This window comes from Cryptomeria japonica, chromosome 5 (assembly GCF_030272615.1).
Source record: "Cryptomeria japonica chromosome 5, Sugi_1.0, whole genome shotgun sequence".
Taxonomy (NCBI): domain Eukaryota; kingdom Viridiplantae; phylum Streptophyta; class Pinopsida; order Cupressales; family Cupressaceae; genus Cryptomeria; species Cryptomeria japonica.
The window spans coordinates 192,185,522-192,195,539 of record NC_081409.1 but is presented as its reverse complement, the minus strand read 5'-3'; positions in this window follow the sequence as shown (position 1 = coordinate 192,195,539).

The following is a 10,018-nucleotide window of genomic DNA, read 5'->3' as shown; positions in this document are numbered from 1 at the left end:
CTTGATGTGAACAAGAAGAAATACTTTAAACTTATTCTATAATTTATCTATTCCCCTCCTAAACATTCAAATGACTTAGTATTAATCCCAAAAATAAAACTCTAAGGTGCTAAATGAAATGCTTCACTTTTTTGGTTGGCATGTATGATGAATGGATGGAGGGAGAAAGGTGAGACGAAATTTGAATTTAAAATTTACTAAAGTCACTTTAGTAATTGTGCATTTGACCTAAGTCATTTATGTGAGTTGTAGATCTAACCTTAGGTGGGAAATAAATAGGTTGAGGATTGGAATTGGTTCCTAGAAGTAACTTCATATGGAAAGAGGTAAGATTCAAGTTATATACCAAGTCTTGCAAAAATTATGCCACTTGCATGCTTTTCATTTCATAAAGGATAAGTTAGCCAAAATGAATCCTCTTAAATAATTATATATTGAGAACCATCAAATTATACACAAATACAATAATTTAATGTGGTTCACCAATTTGGCTACTTCCACAGGAAAGTAGGCCTTAATCTTTATTATCTATTTCAACATACATAGAGCATTTCCCTCATATATATGCAATAGTCTTCAAGAGAAGACGAAGAGACACAAAAAGGAATATGTAATGAATAGTCAAACTTCACATCCAACAATCTCCCACTTGAAGTCCGATTCATGCTCCAACTTCACATCTGAACAATCTCCCACTTGAAGTCTTCTTTCCATGGCTTTTGTCTCAAACACAATCACCAAATCCCATGGTAATGAATAAGCCAAGAATAAAGCACCATAGTTGGAATATAAACCACGTCTAATTGTTAATCATATCCAACTAACCATGCAACGTTAGTAATTTCATGCCAACATATCTAGCCATACAACAACTCTCATCAATATATAATCCACTATATTGCTCAAAAAATACCCTCTTCTAGGATAACAAAACACACCAAAAAATCATTGATGTGCAAAAAAATCTAAAGACCCTTATAGTGCAGTCCAATGAAAAAAAAATGTACATGTTGCATGAGCAATGTCAACCAAAACAACTCAAGTCTAGCAATCGGGACTTACATAAAAGGTGTGGCAATAATCAAATCAAGGTCTGCAAACTGCAACCAACCCGTTACAAAAAAGAGCTTATTTGTTGCTTAATTTTCTCACCTTTCACTTCTTCCAAGTTCTCATTAAAAGACCACATATTGTTGTTAATAAATAATAAATGACAACAAACCAGTGAATAAGAAACTCTAGGAAGAAGCATAATGTCAAAAGAGAAGTTGCAAACCATATCTCGCCCTTCTACCAACACCACCAAGTGCTAAGCTATGCCAAGTATGATCTCCTTTACCTCCCCAATTGAAAGCATTAACAACACCCAACCAACATGGATGTAAGCCTCTCTAACCAAGGATGATCAACCGCAAAATCATTCCAAAACTAGGAACCAACTCAATCAACATCTCTTATACTATTAGAAGATAAATCTACCAAGTAGACCAAGAGTGGGGAGTGAGAAATCTCCTCCGGGATACACCAAGTCGCAATGACTCCCTCCAAGAACATTCTCCTCTAGGTCCATAATGAACTTGTGTCTATCACCAGGTCTAGGCTCTTCTATCTTCTTGTTGAAACCTCCAAAGAGAAACCATATCAACAAATGTTCGCTAATCCCAAGAGAACTTAAACCTCACCCAAGTCTCCTAGTATTCAAGAGCACCTCTAGGATCGATCCATTAAAATTAAAAAAATAACATTACACTATCATGAAGCTCTCCAAGCCAATGATCAATGTACTCAATACCAAGACCACCAATAAGACCAATGTCAAAATTCCCACTGCACATCTGCATAACCTAGAAACACAACATAACAACATGATCTAACATCTTTTACAAAGGAATACCACATGCTCGAAAGAGCATAACTTGCCATGAAAGAACCCATATCATGTCAACACTCTAAACTATCTAATCAAGAACCCACCATGACAAAACATCTTGTAAATAAGAATCAACATCTCCAATCACACGAAGATAACCATCTCATAACAACAAAACTCTCACTACCCAAAACTACCACTACAATGTAACACTAAACTATTCATGGTACCATGATAAGCATGCTAGAAGTCCAATGATAAGCATACTACAATTCCACCGTAATTATCCATCTAAATAACATGTAGACTTACTCAAACACTAGATCTGCCTCAAATCCAATTTACCAATCTACAACGAATAATCATGATCATAGATATCATAAACAAAATTATAAAATGATAGCAACAACATCGCACTGAATGGTCATAACTTACGGTTGCAATTTCTCCATACCCTTCAAAATTAGGTCCAAATCCAGCATCTCCCCAGCTTTCCCCCTTTTTATCCATACATGAAGTGTAGGGATGCACTATCATTTGGCAACTCTCCATCTAGTGTGCGGAACAGGGGCACCACTCGCCATTCTCCTTCAAATACCTCTAAAATTCCATATTTTTACTTCTGTCCACTTTCAGCACATGCCTCTCCCATTGTGCGAGATTGAGCAAGCTCAACCAATGAATACTGAGAAAACTGTTCTTCTGCTTGAGTGCGAAGACATACCCAATTCCATACCGTCTATTTTCATTCAACGTATCTTTACAAAATACTTAAAGAATCAGAGTTTCATATTCAAAGCCGGCACCTGTGTATGATTTGAAGATGCCAAAGCCACAAGCAGCTTCTCCATAAACTTACCTACCAGTGAGCTAATTGTTTGGATACAACTCTCAACTTCAAAACCCCATTTGTATAGAATGATTCTGTAATACTGCTCTCATTTTCTTGTCAAATCCTAGCGGCCCTTTTTCAATTTCCCCATACTCAAAAAATATACTTAAAAGACATTCAAAGGGCGAGTCAGTGGAGACATTTCCAACGAAGATTCTACTGTCTGAAACATCGATGGCACTTGGCTGAGAGGAGACCAAACGGGTTACAGTCATGTGGCCTTCGAATGACAAAAAGAATATATCTGTTCCATCTTCAATATCTCTGTCCATGGCAGCAAGAATATCAGAGCTCATGTACCCCCAAGCCCAGCAAACCATTATTCGTGACCTTCAGTAATGAGAGGTGAAAGTCAAGCAGTCGAAGCCTCTTTTCCGAATGTATTCAAATTCTTTTTGATTTGGCCCATCCGAAGATATCATCTCTTTGGGCCACCAGAATCCTGGCGACTCATTGTCGTGGCGATGTCTATGCAGTTGACAAAATGGTTGTTATAAAGAGCAAATAGCAGTTTTAATAAAAGAGAAAATGGATTATTTTGTCGGTTGAATAGTCATTTCGTTCATTGTTCCAACCAGAAGACCCACCATCTTTGGTAATGAAAAAATATCACAATCACCTTCTTACTGCATAGATGTCGTGCAACCACCAACTTTGAGTCTACTAACCACAGCTTCAAAATAGGCAATTGCCTACCAATTTAAATAGCACAAGTTCCCACAAGAACCAATCAATTGAATATGATAATTGTAGATTCAATGAACTTCACAAATACACCAACACATGGAAGCATTGCCTTGGGCATGGATGTCATGTGGCTGTCTTGAATCCTCATGCTCTTAAAACCTACTCTCTCATAATCTCAAAGGCTCTAATATCAATTGTTAAATAATTAGACAAATTGAGATTCAACAAATTATACACACACACAATAATTTAAGATGTTTCATCAATTTGGTTACATTCATAAGAAAGCAAGCCTGAAACTTTATTATTCTTTGCAGCATACATACATAGAGCATTTCTCTCGTGTATATACAATAGTCTTCAAGAGGAGACGAAGAGACATAGAAGGGAATATAAAACCAACAGTCGGACTTCACATCCAACAAATCCAAAATAGAGAGGAAACTAGCAATTTTCATCATTACATTTTTCAATACTTCGATTTGCATTTAAAATTTACTAAAGTCACTTTAGTAATTGTGCATTTGACCCAAGTCATTTCTGCAAGTTGTAGATCTAACCTTAGGCAGGAAATGGATAGGTTGAGAATTGGAATTGGTTCCAAGAAGTGATTGTAGATGGAAAGAGGTAAGATTCAGGTTATGTACCAAGTCTTGCATAAATTATACCACTTGCATGCTTTTCATTTCATAAAGTATAAACTAACCAAAGTGAATCCAAAATGAAAAGGAAACTAGCAATTTTCACCATTACATTTTTTCACTACTTTGATTTGCACATAAAATACCTTGAGAATGCATGTCGAATTAAAATTAGGATGCACTTGAATTAAAAAATTATCAAGGCATTCACAAGAGGATATGGCATTGAAAAAGAAAGGTGTATGGCATGAAAAGGGCGAAATCAATGAAAATTCACAGGACTTCGCTGGCAGCCAGCTTAGCGAAGACCGTACCAACCAGCTAGTTAGGTGGACAACAATGGTGGTGTAAGTGTGCTCACATGGGCAAATATTATGCCTCTTGGAATTCGATCAACCATCACAGCTGCCCAACCAGCGAATGATGGAACCAGAAATTTGGCATCTCGGCAACCACAAGGGAATGAAGTCAGTAACCCAGCGGTGATGGTGGATAGGATCTCCACATTAGCAGGAGGGGCAACTCAAAAATTGAATCAGGATCATGGAAATGGGAGGATCAAGAATCAGTTGATCCCCCCTCAGAGGAAAAGATGGGGAGCGGATAATAACAGTATCACCCACCCAAACAATGGAGGAAAGTTAGCCCTAACATCACCATCGCTAATGCTCTAAACAACAAACCCTATTCACCTCCGGAAGGAAGGTCCAAATTGATCACAATATCTTCTTCGCATCTCCAATCACAATGCGAGCACTTCAAGAACCGTGGGATGTTTGTCAAATGGGCGGGCCAAGATTTCTCGCAACAAAGAATCAGGGGTTGGTTTGGATCAACCTTCAAAAACTGGGTATGTGCTCGACCCCTAGCAGAGGGATTTTTCTTCTAAAATGCATAGACTCAAATCTCAAAAAAAGATTTTATTTGGGGATCCATTGTTTTTCGAAGGGTATTGCTTTTATAAAGTAGATTGGGAACCAAATTTCAATCCCTCTTCTCACTGCCCGTCCCGCTTTTCACATTGGGTAACCCTAGTCAACCTCCCCATTGAATAATGGAATGAAAGTATCATAGAAAAGATTGAGAACTCATTAAGAAGAAAAATAGGCATTGCAAAATATTTCCTCCTCGGTAGATCGGGGATTGTCAAGATCCTAGTGGAATTGGATATGAACTTTAGATATTTAGATAACTTGGAAATTTTAATAGAGAGAGGGAGATGGTTTCAAAGGATTATAGTTGAATCTTCAGGCAATAAATGTGTCATCTATAAGAATTTTGTTGCCAACTGCTCTTTGAGTTCGGGGAAGTCGGTTGATCTCTCCTTTGGGGGGTTTGACATTTCAGAGGGATCGACTCCTCCAAAGGATGATGGGCAGGGTAACACCAATCCCCTTAATAACGCAGATCTCTTGAACTTGGGTATGGAAGAAGGGGAAATCAGGGATGATAATCAACAAAATGAAATCCCAACATTCCCAGTTGATGGATACATTTCTCTCCTCCGGTCTAACTTGTGTAACCCAGAAGGGGAATTGTAATTCTCACCATATACTAACAAGAACATAGGGGCAGTCATTGATTTCAACCCTATTCAGGAGAAGATGGAAATTAAAGATCAACTAGTGAATTTGGCCCATGAGGTTGAAAGCTTACAGGAACAAATCAATAAAAATATAGAGTCAATGTCCCAGCTAAACCAATCTATTACTCCCAAGTGGATTAGAAACCCTCTATTCTCACAAAATCATGATAGGAATGATCTTTCACCCATCAAATCTTTGATCTCGGAGTCTCCTCATGGTGAGGGGGTGGTGGATGATGATATGGATGAGGATGAAATAGAGTGTGAAAGACAATCCCCAATACAAAAGATCTTAGAACTGGATAACATGGATTGTGAGAACAAAGATGCCTTGAGTCTTCAAAAGGATTTGGAAGATAATGCAGAGAAACAAGAAGGGTCATTGGGTCTCCAATAGGATCTTTCAAACAAAAATTTACCAGACTGTAGAAAGATGACAACTAGTAGAAGAGGTAGGAAGTCTTTTTTAGAACTTCGAACAATGGATGGACAAGCAAAAGGGCAGATGAAGATAACCGCCATGTTGACTCTGGGGAAGGGAACCACCCTTCCCCAACAACCCTAAAAATTGTCTCATGGAATGTTAGGGGCCTAGGGGCCCCTAACAAAGAAGCGCTTAGTCAAGTGTTTGGGTCTCTCAATTCAGACAAATATCTTATTGATTCAAGACACTAAATTGAACTATACATAAAGTGGATGTTTTGTTGATAAGATGGGACTCTGGAGTATGGATGTCGTTGATGCAAATGGAGCATCTAGAGGGCTTGTCATCCTATGGAGAAGATCTGTAGTTAGTTATGAGATCATTAGTGTCAGGAGTTATTGGCAAGGAGGATGGGTTAAGTCACTCAATAGCAACCTCAAGATCATGCTCATTAATGTATATGGTCCCATTCCAATAGTAGAGAGAGGAGAAACTTGGGAAGAAATTGATGGATTCCTGAAAATTTTCCCAAACAACATTTGTGTTTTAGGAGGTGACTTCAATGCTATCCTTCACGGTTCTGAGAAAATAGGAGGGTCTCAATGGGTAGGTAGGTCTTAGTGTGTAGGCCGCTCTCAACTAGATTTCAAGGAGTGGGTTTGTAGGAACAGCCTATTGGAGATTGAAACAAGCAAAGGAGAATTCACCTGGAACAACAAAATATTGGGCTTCAATCATATTATCAAGAAATTGGATAGATTATTCATCAGAGTTGATCTATCCTCCATCCCCTTCGAGCTCAAGGCCTCTATTAAACCTTGGTCGGGCTCTAATCACCACCCAATCTTGTTGGAAATTAGGGGGGACAAGAAACCTTGATGGTGTCATTTCAAGTTTGAATTCATGTGGTTCGGACATAAAGACTTTTTTGAAATGTTGCAGCAGTGGTGGAAGGAGGAGCACTTTTCAGGTTATAAATTCTTTTGCCTTCTCTCAAACCTCAAAGCCATTAAAAATAAACTGCTAAAGTGGAATAAAGAGCATTTCAAAGATATTTTCATAGAGAAGATAAGGATGGAAGAAGATTCATCTACCCTAAATGAGCAAGTTCTTAATGTTGGGATGGATCAAGTTAGCTTTGCTAGAGAGAGGTCACTCCTGCAAGAATACGAAGAAATGCTAGCTAAGGAGGAAGTATTTTGGAGGAAAAAATCCAGGGAGACCTAGTTAGATGGAGACAAAAATTCCAAGTTTTTTCATAACTCAGTAAAGCAAAGAAGAGTTGTAAAAAATCACCTAGGTTCGCACCGAAGATGGGTCAATTTTAGAAGACCCCACCCTTATTGTAGAAACTGCAGTGGCCTACTTCAAACATATTCTTAATAATTTGGAAGGATCAAATCTTGTCAGCCAAAGGGATTGCCTTCATTTCATACCCAAGCTGATAACTAATGAACAAAATAGGATGCTTAATGAGAAAATATCTAAAAATGAGGTGGAAGCTTCCCTAGCTCAGTTTTAGATGGATAAAGCTCCTAATCTAGATGGGTTCCCTGCTAGATTTTATCAAAAGTGCTAGAATATAATTGGTGATGAGATGGTGGAAGCCTTAACTTCAGTCCATATGGCTGGTAGATTTGCTAAGGAAATCAATCACACCTATATAACCCTCATTCTGAAGAAGGAGAATGCATCAAAATGGGATGAGTTCAAACCCATTTCTCTCTACAATATGACGTACAAATTATTGGCCAAAGTAATTGTAGACACCTAAAAATGGTCAACGCTTGCGAGGTCATACTTTAACATTTGCGCATTGCCTCATTTTAGGTTTTTGCGTCGCATTAACATTTCTCCTATGATTTGCACTTGATCTTTATCATTTGCGAGCATCGAGTCATTCTTCTGCATTCTTCAGTCATCTCGTCCTCGAATTTGGTCTTGTTGATAACATTATCCAATCATGATTTTGATAAATTTTACCCTGTCGCATCAATGTGCGTATTCATTTGTCATCATTTTGGACATCGTCAATCCTAATTAGGGTTTTGTCCTCCTGTCAATCCTATCAATCTTATCAATCTTATCATCAATCCTGTCAATCTTATCAATCGTATCATCAATGTCATCATTTTGGACATCGTCAATCCTAATTAGGGTTTTGTCCTCTTTTCAGTCTTGTCATCACGCGATCGATTTGTCATCAATCGTTGTCATGTTCAATTTTGTCATTTAACGATCGATTTGTCATCAATCGTGGTCATTTTCAATCTTGTCGTTTTGCAATCTATTTGTCATCGATTCTTGTCCTCTTGTCGATCTTGTCGTTTTGCGATCATTTCGCTATCAATCGTTGTCTGTCTCAATTATGTCAATTTGGATCAATTTGTCATTGTTCCTCGGCAATTGGCGCATTTTCTTAATCAAATCATTTTGTCGCACTGGTCATTTATCAATTCAAAATCATGACATTAATTATCTTCAATCAAGACCTAATTGTCATTTTCGCATTTCTAATTCGTCTTCTAGGGTTTTATGATTTATTCATTTAACCTAATTTGCCATTTCTTCCTCTAGGATTACTAAATTATTTATTAATCCTAAGTTACAATTAAATCTTTATTTAGTTGGCTAATTATTCTTCCTCTTGTAAATTAATTCATAAATGACAAATTGTTAATTAATTTACCTAATTTCTTCTAATTCACTAAATTCTAATTTCCATCAATTTCTAATTCCTAATTTTCATCAATTTCAATTTTCTAATTTTCTAAATTTCTAAATTCTTTTCCCTCCTATTTCATCTCCTAATTCCATGGGAATGGCATGTCAATTTGTCATAAATTGTCATAATTGATAATCAATCAATTTTGACATAGAATGTGTCATAATTTGTCATCAATTATCAATCAATCAAAAATTGTGCATGGAAAGTGCATAATTTGTCATAATTTGTCATATTGATTTGCAATTTCCATTTGAATTGAATCATGCTAATCTTGTCATTTATCCAATTCTTCTATAAATTGGATAATTTTCTTCAATCAATCCCTTCATGAATCCCGAATTTATGTCAAACTACCGACTTTTCGTTTCTAGTACTCTTGAGCTTTTTGCTTTCAATTGTGTGAGCACTTGTAGGTGAGATCCACAAACCCATTGAAGAGGAAAGAACAACAATGGAGCCGCATGGAAGAAGCATCCGAATTGTTATATGGTTTGCATGACATTTTCTTTTAAATGCTTTGTTTTTGTGCCTCTATTGAATTTGCTTTGGAATTAGGTTCATTTCAATGAGAGTTCTTTTGATTGAGCTAGCATGTCTTGTGTTTTGATTGATTCACTTGTCTTTGATGATTCCTAATTTCTACGCTACAGTAATGACTAATAGAATGAAGAAGATCCTTAATAGCATTATATTAGATGAACAAACTGGATTTGTGTCTGTCATATCTATTGTGGATGGCATCATTTTGGCCGAATAAGCTATCCATTTCATCCAATATAAGAACAAACCTATTGTGATCATCAAGCTAGATATTAGGAAAGCTTATGACAAAGTTGACTAGTTGTTTTTGTGCAAATGCATGGAGGCATTTGGCTTCAACAAGAGGTGGATAAATTAGATCTTTTTTTTGTATTTCCACAGTGAGGTTCATAGTGTTAGTAAATAGAACCCCAAAAGGCTTCTTTGAACCTTCTAGAGGTCTGATACAAGGGGATCCCCTTTCCCCCTTCTTATTAATAACCATGGCAGAGGCGTTGGGAAGGGACATCTCAGAGTCAAAAAGAGTAGGCAAAATAATAGGCATCCAGGTGGCAAATAGGGTAGAGACATGCACTCATCAGCAATTTGTTGATGACACTTTGTTGATGGGCTTGGGGTGCAAAAAAGGGGCCAGGGAATTCAAATGGTTCC